The 13,651-nt window shown below is 42.0% G+C and overlaps 1 protein-coding gene across 3 annotated transcripts in view; it reads right to left on the bottom strand.

The window, feature by feature from the left end:
* The window catches only part of LOC144732291 (teneurin-3-like), a 417,468-nt gene that overhangs the window by 363,161 nt on the left and 40,656 nt on the right, over positions 1-13,651 (bottom strand). For all 3 annotated transcript variants that reach the window (XM_078613736.1, XM_078613738.1, XM_078613737.1), the window contains exon 2: positions 903-966. The gene's annotated coding sequence lies outside the window, so the exon portion shown is untranslated. The remainder of the gene's footprint in view (positions 1-902; positions 967-13,651) is intronic.

The raw sequence follows: 13,651 nt of genomic DNA, 5'->3' as shown, positions 1-13,651 counted from the left end.
AGTCGACACGCGTTTCCAGCTAGGCCCCACACCTCAGAGTCAAGGTAATTTATGTCCGTGATATATTGTGAGCGATACGAATTTCATTATTATTATTATTATCCAAAAGTAGATTGAGCAAGGGATGTACATTGGTATCATTATTGTTATTATCATTTCATCCAATGCAGGTTCAAGGACATGGGAAGCAATCAAATGAAAATGGAATTATAATTGCAACACATGAACCAACTGATGATTGCGCTCACTTCACAACTAAATGTCAAAATAGACTCTGAGATATAAACAAATCCTAATGCAATATGAACGAGCTATGGATACTAATAACACGATTTAGAGTGCTGAGCTTTGTTAAAATTTATTTTAAAACATAACTATGATTATTTAGTTTGTCTGAAAAGCCGACCATGAGAAAGGAAATAATTTGATTGACAAGTCGGTTTAGCCACAACAAAACAGATGGATAATGTTGACGCGTCGTATTGTGCAGACATTTTTTTTATCATTATTCTTATTTGTGCAGAAATTCCGTTGGCAATTCTTTTGCCAACAGAAATCTGAGAAAGTTTGAATAAATCACCCCTTCCCATAACTTCTTGCAATATAGAAAGGTCAGGCTTAAATTACATTTCTATACAATGACACTTGTTATGCAACAAAGAGGTGCAGGGAAAGTTTCATGAAATTCAAATCGCATCCGTCAAAATTGTAAATTTGCCATTTACAGATCAGATTATGAAAGAAAGTATTTACTTAAACGACTGGGTTTTTTTTGTCGAAGCATGAATAGGTTACGGATTCTTTGCCAAATGCCATGTTAAATATTTGCGAAAGCTGCTTAATGTATGTGTGTTTGGGTCTGTGAGCACACACACACAAGGTTTCATGCTGTCCGTCCTCACCTATAATTTTTGCAGGACGGCTTTGCAGTCCCACGGGACAGAACGGTCATGCGCTCTCGTCAGTCTGAGGGGGGAAAACACAAACACACGGGTGAAACATGATTCTTTAAACGCTCGGAGACATCATCATGATCGTCGTTGACCATTGTCTATCAACTGCTGGATGAAGCCTTCCCCAGCATGTTGTCGCCACAATTTCTTGAGCTCCTGCAATACCAGACTCCATGTCACTCCTCTACAGGGGACTTGCTCTTGGGTTTGTTTTACTCTCATTCGGTTGCCATTCCATCAGCAGTCTCATCCATAAAGTCAGCGTCATCATTACCCCCTTCTAAGCTATGTGTTCTGCCCAAAGCCCATTTGCTTTACTTCAATCGTAAATATAATTTCTGTGAAAGTGCATGTGTTTTTTTCCCATCCAGATCTCAGTATAATTCCAAGATATGCATCCCTCTGCACACCTCTCAGATTTTGTTAGGTCTTCTTCGTCTGTGTGCGTATTGCTGATCCACATTTAAATAGATAGTCGATGTAGAAATTAAGAGTACTTTACCCATGGAAGGCACCACTGATGAAGCTACGCATGGCAGGACCTGTTGTCCTCTGAGTCAGCCAAAAGGCTGCATTGCTTCCCATTCATAAGTCGCACTGCAGCGAGCAGGAGGCAAGTGCTGTCAAACACCCAGGCCTCATGAGAGCCCAGGAGGATGGAGGGAGGGGTCCAAAGTTCAGGGGCCCCACAATAACACGTAACAAAATCTCTCCATCACCTACCTCACTTATTCGAAAAACAAAAATTGGGATCTAGTCTGCCATCTCAAAAAAAAATTACAAAAGCACAAACTTCCACAAGATTACGTCCAAGCGGCAGAGAGAACACTGACATCTTTTCGTAGTGCAGGTGGCTGGGTAGATTTGTCGCAATGCGGGATCGCGAGAGGCGGTGGAACCTTGGAGAGGCTTTCACGCAGAAGCCGACTGACCATGGGCTGATTGATGACGATCATGACGAGCGCAGCAAAGTTAATATTTACAACACTGAGTGCAATGTAGGCCGAGGCAAAGTTGCTCCCTGTGACACTGGCGATGGGGAATGGGAAGATAATGAGGGCTCCTCAGCAAGCATGACGTGCCGGTCCATATTTCTCCCGACAGGCCTGCAAACAGTTCTGTAAAACTCCTACAGGAGGCTTCATCTAGCAGTGGCATCTAGAACTCAATGTGCTCGAGCTCTACATGTTTGTCTTTAGATGCAGCGTGATTCAAAGTAAAATAAACTTCACCGAGGGTAGCAAAGCATCGGCCGAATGTTGGATAACACAAGTTTCAGGCAAACTGTTTGAAACTCTTAGACAACGAATGCAATCGCATTGCCGAGCGTAGGGAGGGAAAGATAATAGCGGAGGGAGGCCGGGGTTTTATCTGCGAAGATTCTAAAGCGCCGATGGTGCGCACGGGAGATAGCGAGGATGGCGTGGGAACTCTCCCGTGGGAGCAACACACGGAGCGGGCCGCACCCATTCACTGGAGCACAGCCGCGCGTTGCACACACACACACACAAAGATCCCCCGTGTAGCCTGAACTGACTGTTGAGGCAAGTGCTGTTAGCGAGCACCTATGAAGGTCGGCACGGCACACGAGGGGGATGGGTGGCCAACACCACGCCTTTGTTTCCCCAGCGGTGATGGTTTAGAATATCGCCACTGGTGGTGGTCCTGAGCAGGAATCGAACTCGGGTGGCCGAACCTTCGCTGAGCCGAGCACGCTAATTGCTACACGACCGCTCGAGCACAGCAGTGCATGAGTACTGACGCACAGACAGACAGACACACACACGCCACATTCAGTGTTTAACTCTGAGGTAGGAAGAGTTTGGAATGCAATTAATCCTCTAGGCATTCACGCACTGTATTTAAACATTCAGAGTTGATTTTGGCTAAGAGAGAAGCCAGCACTAACCAACCACAACTGGTTTATGACTTAAGGTCTAATAGTCATCAACGTGATGGGGTCCAAACTTGGATTTGTACATGTTCTTGTCAGCCTTGTAACTGGAGGCACTTTAAATACATTCATAGGCATCATGTCAATAACACAAGTCCATTTCCCGGGAGGAGAACCATTGTGTGTCATTCATCAGAGTAATATTTTCCTTTCTGGACGCACTTATCTGTTCGAGCAATCTGCGGATTCCCCCATTAAATGAATTCCTCTGCATATCCACAGGGTCCAATTCGGGAGGCAGCCTTTAGCAGGAGCATTTTCCCAGCTGTAAAAAAAAAAATATCCCCGGGAATTTCCCTGGCAACTGTCAAAATGAGGACATCCTCGGTTTACTCCACAGTTCCAAAGAAATGTTGCCGCAATGCGATGCAACGTGATACCAAGCAACAATTGCCGAACATAATTACCAAACGAAAATTAAGTTGGTGCGCGCTTGCTGAATGAGTTTGTGAAATAATCAAAACACATTTTCACTTAGCCACAGTGGTATGAAGATGCATTGAGCTCGCTGAGCAGTAATTTGGCGAGTATTACTAATGAGCATTGGTCTCCGTAAAAATTGAACAAACCTCGCATATCGATGACTCCATTTGGTTGTGAGCAAAATAAGTGCGGGATACGAGCTCATTTGTTTGCAAAATTGATTCGGCAGGTGCATTTATAAAGGGCGACACACTGCATGGCAGGTTTATGGGTGAGATTTACATTAAGACCAGTTACTGAATTAATCTCAAAGGACCTTGCAATGGACCACGTGTTCAACATCCTGACAGCCAAAGTGTCCAATTTAGAGGCAGCGCTACATGTCCAAATCCCACAACAATAGCATCTTTACTCAGGTGCTTAAAATAATTAGAGGCTTTGATTAACCAGTAGTGGCACAAACACCTTCCCTTAGACCTGCAGTGGACAATGTAAGGGGATCCTCGAAGCAAGAAAACGTTCAGGACCCCAATCAGCTTAAGGGGCCCTGAATTAATAAAATATTAGGTGTACATAAGAGAATCAACTCAAATTTACATCACCTCGCCATAACAAGCTAATTAACATAAACATATAATTAATATATTTAAATCTGTCTTGTCTAAATCTCTCTCCTCTCATCTCACTACAATGCCTCTGTATGCATGTCTCTCTTCTCCCGGCATCTGTATCTCTTGTCCACATCTACTCTGTAATTTCACTGGGGTTCTATGAATTGAAAGGGGACATTGCAAGAGTTATCTCTGCACAGGGCATCTAATGAGCCAGCATCACCAATGCCAACCTGGATAGCGTCACTGGCTGATTACACTGGTCAACACACTTTTTCTGGCATAAGGTATTCCAACGGTTTTAAGGTAATTTTGGGGTGCTGATTTCAAATCTGGCATCAGTTTTTGTCCATCACATCAGATTTTTAAGATATCAAATATTGCATTTTCAATAAAAACTGCAGAAGAAAAATATTAAATAAATGTGGATATGTACATAAAATTATATTATAAACACACTATCCTAAAAATACAGCACCATATTTTAACACTAAAGCAGTCACTGACTCGCAACAACTTACGATTATAAGTGACAGAGTTAATTTCGGGTAAAATAAATGAAAATGGGGTATACCGATAGCATAAAAATGAGATGTGATAGAGCAAATCTGAGATCACATTTGAAATCAGCACCCTGAAATTAGTCTAAAACAGCTGCAAAAGTCCAGGCCAGAAATAAATTATTTTTTTGTTGACCAGTGTTATCTAACTAAAGTCAGGATCGCTCTTGCTGAAATTGTAACCCAGTGTTATAAGTACAATGTTCAGCAGATGCTCATTAATTCACAGTATGCACACAATTTTAAGAGTAACCCACGAAATTCTGATGCACACACATTGTTCTCCAATGTTGTATTTTAGGGTCGTGCAGATGTCAACCATGTACGATTTTTACATTCAAGAACGTATTTTTTTTAATCAATTCACTCACCTGTGCATCAACCTGACAGTTAAACTTTCTTGACTAAGAAGTTGGGATAACAAATACATTTGAGTAGAATCTGAATATAAGCACACCTAATGAGCACGCCCCCAACATGAGCACTATAAGCTTACATTGCACTGGTGGGGGGAAGACGAGACGATTTCTGATACAAGCAAGCATCAGAAATGAGCGTAAAACGGGCCTTGCCCCCAAGGGCTTTACTTGTATACGGCTTCTACTGTGCTTGCACGGACATTATATCGGTCATTCATCCCCATGCCATATTTTGGACAAAATAACGAATTCTACTCAAAAGTAATTCATTACACCATAAAGTACGAAGAAATTCCTAAACACAATCACAAGTAAAAATACACGAGATGGCATTTTAAGTGAACATTTTCGTTTTTTCTGAGGAATAATCAGCATTTTGCAATGTCCCTATTTGTCTTCTTACCAAGTTATTTAAGAATATAAACGCAGTACAACTTAGTCCATAAAAAAAACACAATTATCATAAAACACAACTTGGTCCATTGCTTTTCAACTATAATTCCATACAATGAATGTATATTCATAATAATATAAATGGACATATTTAAATACTGTCCCTAAATCTAGTGTCAACCTTGTTACCCAGAGAAACCACCCTCCCCCCTCCCTCTGCGGAAGAATGGATTAATCCACAGGTCGCATAATGTCCAGCATGCGACTTTATCAGCAGGTACGTATCTAAGCAGTTTGAATCACCGTTACAGCTGTCTTGTCTCGGGGTACATTGAGTACTTCATAAATAACAACTCGGTTGCACGGAGTAAAGTTTAAAAACACTCCAACATGTAGTTAATATTATAAACTCCGTTAAATCTTTCACAAGAACCAAACCGTGTGCTTACCGTACTCTTTGCCACGTGGGAAATTAGGGCCAAACTTTGTCTTGTAAGTCAACCCCGTAGTTACATATTTAGAGCAACAGACAGTAATATGTGGTGACTGATTTTCAATGTTTTTACAAGGTGCAAAACAGAATTCTTCGTCAATTGACCCATATGTGTGTATGTAGGTTTAACAGGTAGGCTTTCACGACCAATATTACCCATAACACTCAAAATTGGGAATGTTGTGGATTTACTCTCCAACACACCAGTGTGCTGTACTAGTAACAAAATGCCATGTTCTGTTTACGTGACAAACCTTACCAATTCGCTGGTGTCGGGTGGTGGCGGGTTTAACAACACATTTATATCCATGTGGTATAACCCAAAAAAACCCTCTATGATGGATGTGTGCATGTCTTTGTCAATTGTGTAGAGGGCAAGTTGTGTTCACTGGGTAACAGCGGCGTCACGTTATGTGTGTAAATAATTGTGCATAGTTGTTGAATAAGCTTCATGGATTTTTTTACCTTTTTTGTGGTGGTGGTGGTGGTAAATAAAATCTCATTGTATTTACGAGTTTCATAAAGTATAGGAGTCAATGCGATGAACAAGTTTACACGCTGGCATACGTCAACAGCAATTCCTTATTACGTTTTTAAGTTGATTGTTTTTGTTGCTCCGATACAGCATATGGAAACAAAAACTAAACATTTACAGCTCAGCAAATTATCTTGTTGAGAGGCACTTGAACCAGCTGTTCATTTGCAAACCATAAAACGTGAAACAATGCGTTTTAATGATGGTCTGCAAGCCTCCTCTCAGCAGCCTTGTCCATTCAAGGCGGACAGAAGCACACAACACAACACAGCATAGTGTTAAACAACACCACTGCCAGTGTCCAGAGGAATCGTGGCTTTACGTTACACACGGTTTACAAAACGGCACGCATATAGCTGTCACGACAATGATTATAATTGCACGAATGTTTGGAAAAAAAACTAGCGCATGGGCAAAATATTAATTTAACATGGAATTCCAAAGTATCACCCATTAGCAACACACTCAGCCACCGCTGCTTCTTCGATGCAATGTTTACGGTGCAGTAAAGATGGCTGAATGCCAGCCAGACCAGTCAATGCCCAGGCTATAAAAACCATTCTGCATATGACTTACTTAAAGGCTTGGCTTTGCTACCTGCACGGTTGGCATGCTGTCGTATGCCCAACCCCGCCCCCCCTTCCTTCTGAGCACTGGCCCTGCATTAATACACAGGTTGAAGTTCCAACTTTGAACAAGCCAAGACAGAACTCCAATTTAATGCATGCCTATAACTGATTAGGGTAACTTCGGCATCCATCACTGTAAATGCCGCCTGCACCGTTACAGTTTTTAAAGCCCGGCTTGGGGGAAGATTAGATCAATTCAGTCCGTTCTGGTTTCAGCCCAACTTATCCCCCACGTGATTCAATGCCAAACAGACCCCACACTAATCCAACAGGTACATACACTAATAATACCATGTTTTTAGAAATTAGACCGTTTACGTTACATATGCCATTTGTCTCGAAAATCATACTTAATAAAAAAATATTGTATTCATGAACGATTTCTATTTTTGTAATTTACAGCTTTTTTGTTAATCTGCTGCCCTGTGAGACATTGGGGTGTTGTTTGACCAGACTTCAACCACACTGGCCAGCGTAAGTGGGTGAATGTGGATATTTAAGATCAGTTTACATACCACTTCACTACTGATGTTGGTCATGCCCAGGAATCAAACTGTCTGGGTACACAGTGCAGTGGACTAAAACCACTGTCCCACCGCTCCTCGTTATGAAATTATAAGCTTGACTAACACATTCTAAACACATTCTAGTTTTACACGAAATGTTTTCAATTGTTAGTTTCTAGGCCTTGTTTCTTATTTGCTTCCATTTGAGAGAGCCCACTGAGACGTCAAGTGTCTTTTGCAAGTGAGATCTTCGGTGAGCAAGGAACAACTAACGTAATGATCGCAGATTAACTTGCTATTCGAAGGGTAGGCTTTGGTTTTGATTGTTGTTTTCGAAACCAGCGAATGTACCTGAAAATAGAGGCCTGATTTCACCCTTGAATAATAACGCAATGTAAAGGTGAGGCCATAAAACAGAACACCTCAAAAGGAAAACTACACTCAGCACTCCCAACACATGCCTAGCCATCAAATATTAAATTAACATCAATAAAGACAAACTAATATACTAAAATCAGAAGCTTGTTTTTGCATGAATTTACCTGTTGATACCTTCCTGCTAACATTTACATATCAAAAGCAGTCAATTAATGACATAAAATGAATAAATATGTGGTCCGTGATATGCTGTACATTTAATTTGTATTTAACATATAGATCCTTGATCAAATGTCTTTCATCGTACTATTTGCAATCATACCACACGGCCAAGGGGGTCACGCGAAGCAGAGCAATGGCAGTAATAACTCTACCGAAGCGAATCAGAGCGGTGACAGAGGACGTCATCACCTAAAGACGGTGGGAATTTCAGTTAAAAATCAAAGCAAGTTCACTACAATTTTCTCGTGTCATCTGAAGATGCACCCGACTGTCAGGCGGCGGTTGCCCCATCCAATGACCTCACGACAGATGCTGAATGTTGAAACGGCAGAGAGAGGAAAAAATCTGCGAAGAGCCATTTGCAAAAGGGTTTAATATATATATGACAAACAAAAAATGAGTGTTTTTGGAAGATTGTCCTCCCATTTCCAGTAAAAAAAAAGAAAGCACATTTCCAGGGAGAATCCTTTGTGCAAACACTCTTATCGAGTATAACTAATATAATTTGACATCATGCATCACACGATGGACATGGAGCTCATTTCAAACTAAATCAGTAAAATGACACAAGGGAGACCTACAGGCACATTTCTGGTTTTATTTGTCATAAAGGTAAGGAGAGCCCACTGATACTTAAAGTGTCCTTTTTTCAAGGGAAAAATTATCCATGCGAGCCATGTGCAAATATTTGTCTGTCTATTGACATGTGCACAATTGACAGCACTTAGCATTAATCTGCTGTCCGGTGAAGGCCTCCAAATGCCATGGCATTGTGGGGGGAGGGGTGTCGTTTGACCATATTTCACCGTGATGGTCAGTGCCAGTTGATGAAGGGGGTAGCGTGCAAAGCCGGTTTTCGATATTGCTCGCCACCGATGATAGCCATGACTGGATCACAAACCCAGGTCTCCGTGTTCGTGGCGCAGCCTGCAAACCACTTTGCTGTCACTCCACCCGACTATAATCCATCCACACTCCTATAATTATCTTTACATTCTGCATTCTACTAATAATAAAAAGCTGTGTGTCTAAATGAGTTTGTAAACACTTGTAATTTACACAATGGCAACCGGGAGTGAATTATGAAATCCCTCCTTAAGCAGGCCCATAATTGTCCCCACTCTTGGCTGCTTCATATATATTCATCATATTCTTTGGGTCTTTCGGTAAAGCCACGTAGATAGAAAAGTAATCAAAAATGTATTGTAATAGTAAAATTAACTAATATATTTTTTTTTTCTATCTACGTGGCTTCACGGAAAGACCCATAGAATAAGAATCCCTGCAGTCACGAAAGCTTTGTCAAGATATATTTATTATAATTAATATTGAGCACATTTCTCCCTTCTTTCACCCTTATTTCCCTCCCAAAGGTAGAATATAAAAGGGGCATTTCCCCCCGCAAAATAATGTGACTTCCGTACAAACGGAGACAGCGCAGAGAGCAGCGGACGCTTCAAAAACACAATGGGAAAGGCAAAAACCACGAGACGCAGAATCGAGGGCATCAAAATGACATTTTCTCCTGACACTGCCCAACAAACTTTTCTACTGACCTCTGGAACAACAAAGTAGCCATGGCAAGGCAGCACCGATAAACCGGGGATCTCGTAAAAGTGTCCAGCACAGTGACAACAGTAAGGCTGATGGACACACAAAAGCTGCTTTATCCCTCACTAAGTTATTGTTGCCCAAGCCGCATCCCTCTCCTCAATGTTCTAGTGTTCCGTGACTTGCGTTCATAGAAAAGACAGGGAAACTACTGTCAGTCGGAGGTTAACCACGTGGGAGTACATGCGTGTCACATTTCCATAATTGTATCATCGTGGTCACTTAATTACGCCTTCAAATTTCACCGAGACGTGTTTTTTTTTTAAATGTCGCGAGCGAGGAATGCGTCACATCACTATTGCAGTCCCTGCAACAGATTTCATATTTATTTTGTGCAACCAGGTGAGACGAGGATAGACTCCCATTTGCAAGAGTGACCTGGGTCACCGAAATTATGAGGAATTACAACGATGAAGCAAACAAAAAATAAAAACAAGCAAAATCTAAAATATTTGCACAAAACATGAAATCAAAGTTAAATCAAAGCTAAATATTACAATTCCCAGCAGTGCAAGTTGTCTCGGATGGATTATGTTTGGACTGATCGTAGTACAATTACAAGCGCAAGTTGCTGAAATGCTAAACATTTAACAAATATAATAGGGTGACAATGTAAACAGACAAGGATACGTGGAGTCCACTGCAATTGCAAGTGAAGTGATCATTAAATATTGACAGCTGGGTCATCAAATTGTGATCTGGATGGGAGAGTAATCATGGCCATTTTTGAAGTCAAGGAATTCCAAGGTGTTTACGGGATTCACAGAGAACGAGTGAGGTTTTCCGCTCTGTACAGTGGACTTCAGTGCCGTGTAACATCTAAGATTGAGGTTTGACACGCATATGCAATGACCATACCAACCTGCATTGGTACGTGACAAAGTACACCCAAGGCAACATGATTTTAACATGTACTTTGTCTTGTTTTTGAATGCAGTATTTAAAAAAATTGCATTGCATTCTGGTGGGGGGGGGGGGGCAGCGGTTAGCACACTGCGCTCTGAACCATGCAAGCCAAATTATATTCCCAGCCATGGCTGACATCAGTGACAAGACATATCCGAACCGGTTCACCGCCGCAATGCATGGCCAACATAGGATAGGGAGGCATTTATCCAGCGGTATGTTGACAAAGGGCTGCAAATATTTTTTTTATTACAACTGCAGTGCACTCCCACACAAACATTTTGGTTTCATTTATCACAGCCATAGATCGTTAATTGAATTGGGAGCATTTCTCATTTTTTATGCCACTACAGAAAGTCCCCCTTACCCTCAACGGAGCCCCCCCCCCCGACTCTTGCTTGCACCACTCCTCTCTCTCTACGTGTCACTCAGTAATGAACTGCGGGGTACTTGATCACAGATCCGCAGTTCACTTCCCCGTAGACAGAGAGATCCCAGGGCACGCCCCAAAGCAGCAGCAGCTACAGCTCATCGTTACATTTCATCCGCGGCGACCCAAACTTCTCGCTGGTGGGTGGAACACCCTCCCGTGTGAATGAACGATCTGCATAACGGTCACGTAAAGGAACTTTTAAAACACAAATTGACATTTATTTACTCGTAAATATTTACAAATTCAGTAAATAAATACGTTACCATATTTTCTCGCATACTATTTGAGATCCTAGGTAATACGAGCACCTCTAATGCGGCAAAAGGCGATTGAACGCTCACAAGTGCGTGAAGAAGGGTGGAGAGGTGCATGCCTGGAATTACAAACAGAACGAGGAGCACCTGAATCATAGAACAAACACAAGTTAGCGACGTCATACAGATTTGCTTAAGAGAATTGGGATTGGTTGGGACACATCACCAGAAGGGCGGATGGCATCTGGTCAAGACGTATGAATGAGTGCCAGCCAGGCCAGCCACGATAGCCGCGGCTCACCGGGCCAGCTGTGCCAGCCGGGCCAGCTGTGCCAACCGCGGCTCACCGGGCCAACTGAGCCAACTGCGGCCTGCCGACCTGGTCACGGCTCGCCGGGCCAGACGCCCTCCACGTCTGCCGGTGAATGGCGCCACTTATTCGCCGGGCATTTATTGCTTTTGAAACGCAAATGGCACTTTTGGCAAATTTCATCCCTCCCCCTTCTGATTTCTGGGAACAACACTTTGCCTTTTCTGTAACAAACGCGGAGAAATATAAATAAAGTCTTACATCATCATGTGGGCTCTCGGTGAAGTTGCTCTAATAGGCTACGGCCATTGTACATTGGAGTAGCGGTAAATCATAATGTTGTTTGGTTCGTACTGTTGTTTTTTGCCAATTTTGCTCCATGAGAACACAAATTGTACCATTTATTACTCTGACAAAAATACTCTACCTTAAACAAAATGCACATCTCTTTAGATACCCCAGTGTGTGTGCATTTCATTTTAAAGTTCAATTCACTATACAGTATACATTTTAGATCTTAGTTTTCCATTTCACGTTCATAATGAAGCACGGGACCTCACATTTTCAAAAAAAGTGAGCTTTTGGGTGTCAGAAAAAGAGATTGTAATGTGTCTAAATGATGTAGAAATTTTGAATTCAAAATAAAGGATAGCAGGAGAGAATTTTAGCAAAGAAATATGAACACAGCGGATGTATTTTTTCTCTTTAAAACTGACAAAGCTCTCATCAAGTTACTTGCAAGGTTTCAAATGGCCTGGTTTACACATTCAGCATTCATTCTGGAAGTTAATGATGTCCGTTTTTAAATGGCATAATCTAAAACAAGAGAGGCAAAGCTGATTCAAAACAAACATCGTCATGTTTTACGACAGGCGCACAACTAGCATTATCCTTTTGTTTATTACACGTATTTTACTTCTGAAGTATGATTTTGTTTCATAAAATGCTGCTCGAACAGCTCATATGCAACAGGCACAATATATCTATAACCTGATGCTTTTCACAGCGTGGTGGCATCCCATAAGCCTGCCTCCTCTGGATAATGCTGTTTATTAAAGTGTATGACTTAGTTGCAACAGGGGTCCCATTTGACTTGAAGGTCACATTTTCTATGACTGCGAAAGTGGATGTCATGCCATGAAATCTAAAAGGTCGGTGAATTTGGGGGCACAGCAAGAACGTCCGCAACAATTACCCCCCCCGCTCGCCTTTACGAATGCAGAAAGTCTCCGTGTATGCTCCCTCTTGTTGACTTTTAAGTTGCGGTCAGGAATCATTCCACTTTTTGTTTGTATTTTATTTTTGCACGTGAAAGGTTTATTCGTGATGATATCCCCTTGGCCAAGGTCAAGACGGATTGTTGTTTATTTTATTTTTATTTTTTGTGATATACCCATTCCGCAGCCTCATCCAATCCTAGCTCGAGGCTACAAATGCACATACCTAGGGATAATTTCCTGTCTACACAGAATCCGTGAATTAGTGCGCTGGGCGTTAACGATTTTGTTGACACAGCGAACCGCGGATTCAATAATTCCAGCCACGAAGGGGAATGCGCCGTGTGGAGTGGAGTGGCTGCGCTCTTATCCTTAAAACTCCGGGCACCACTCCTTCGACATCAAGGGCCCTACTGCTGCTGCTGCTGCTGATGATGATGTATTCGAAAGGCTTCCTGAATACTTATTCAGCACCTGATCAATCCGCGACCGGTTTTGTTGAGAACGTCTCAACGTCTTTGAGAAAGGTCAACACCGCTGCCATTCCCCAGTGGAACCGTTGAACAAACCACTAAAGCTGCCCTTGGCCATGTCTTGAAGAAGCATTTTGCTCTGGAGTGAGCACTAAATGACCTTCGAGCAGCCAGAAAGTTTACCCACTTGGCTAAACAATCCAAATGTCCATTTTAAGCTGTTCCTGTTTTGGCCAGATGTTCAAATAAAACCAACGGTTTAAAAGCTGGCATTCTCGACATGAAAAAAAAATGTGCGTGCGTTGTAATTTTCAAGACAGGCGGCACAAAAAAACGTAAAGCCGCCTCTGATAGCATTTCGACTGATGCTC

The sequence above is a fragment of the Lampetra planeri genome, chromosome 42 (assembly GCF_965212315.1).
Source record: "Lampetra planeri chromosome 42, kcLamPlan1.2.h2, whole genome shotgun sequence".
Taxonomy (NCBI): domain Eukaryota; kingdom Metazoa; phylum Chordata; class Hyperoartia; order Petromyzontiformes; family Petromyzontidae; genus Lampetra; species Lampetra planeri.
The sequence above is the reverse complement of the archived record's forward strand: the minus strand, read 5'-3'. Positions and strand labels throughout refer to the sequence as shown.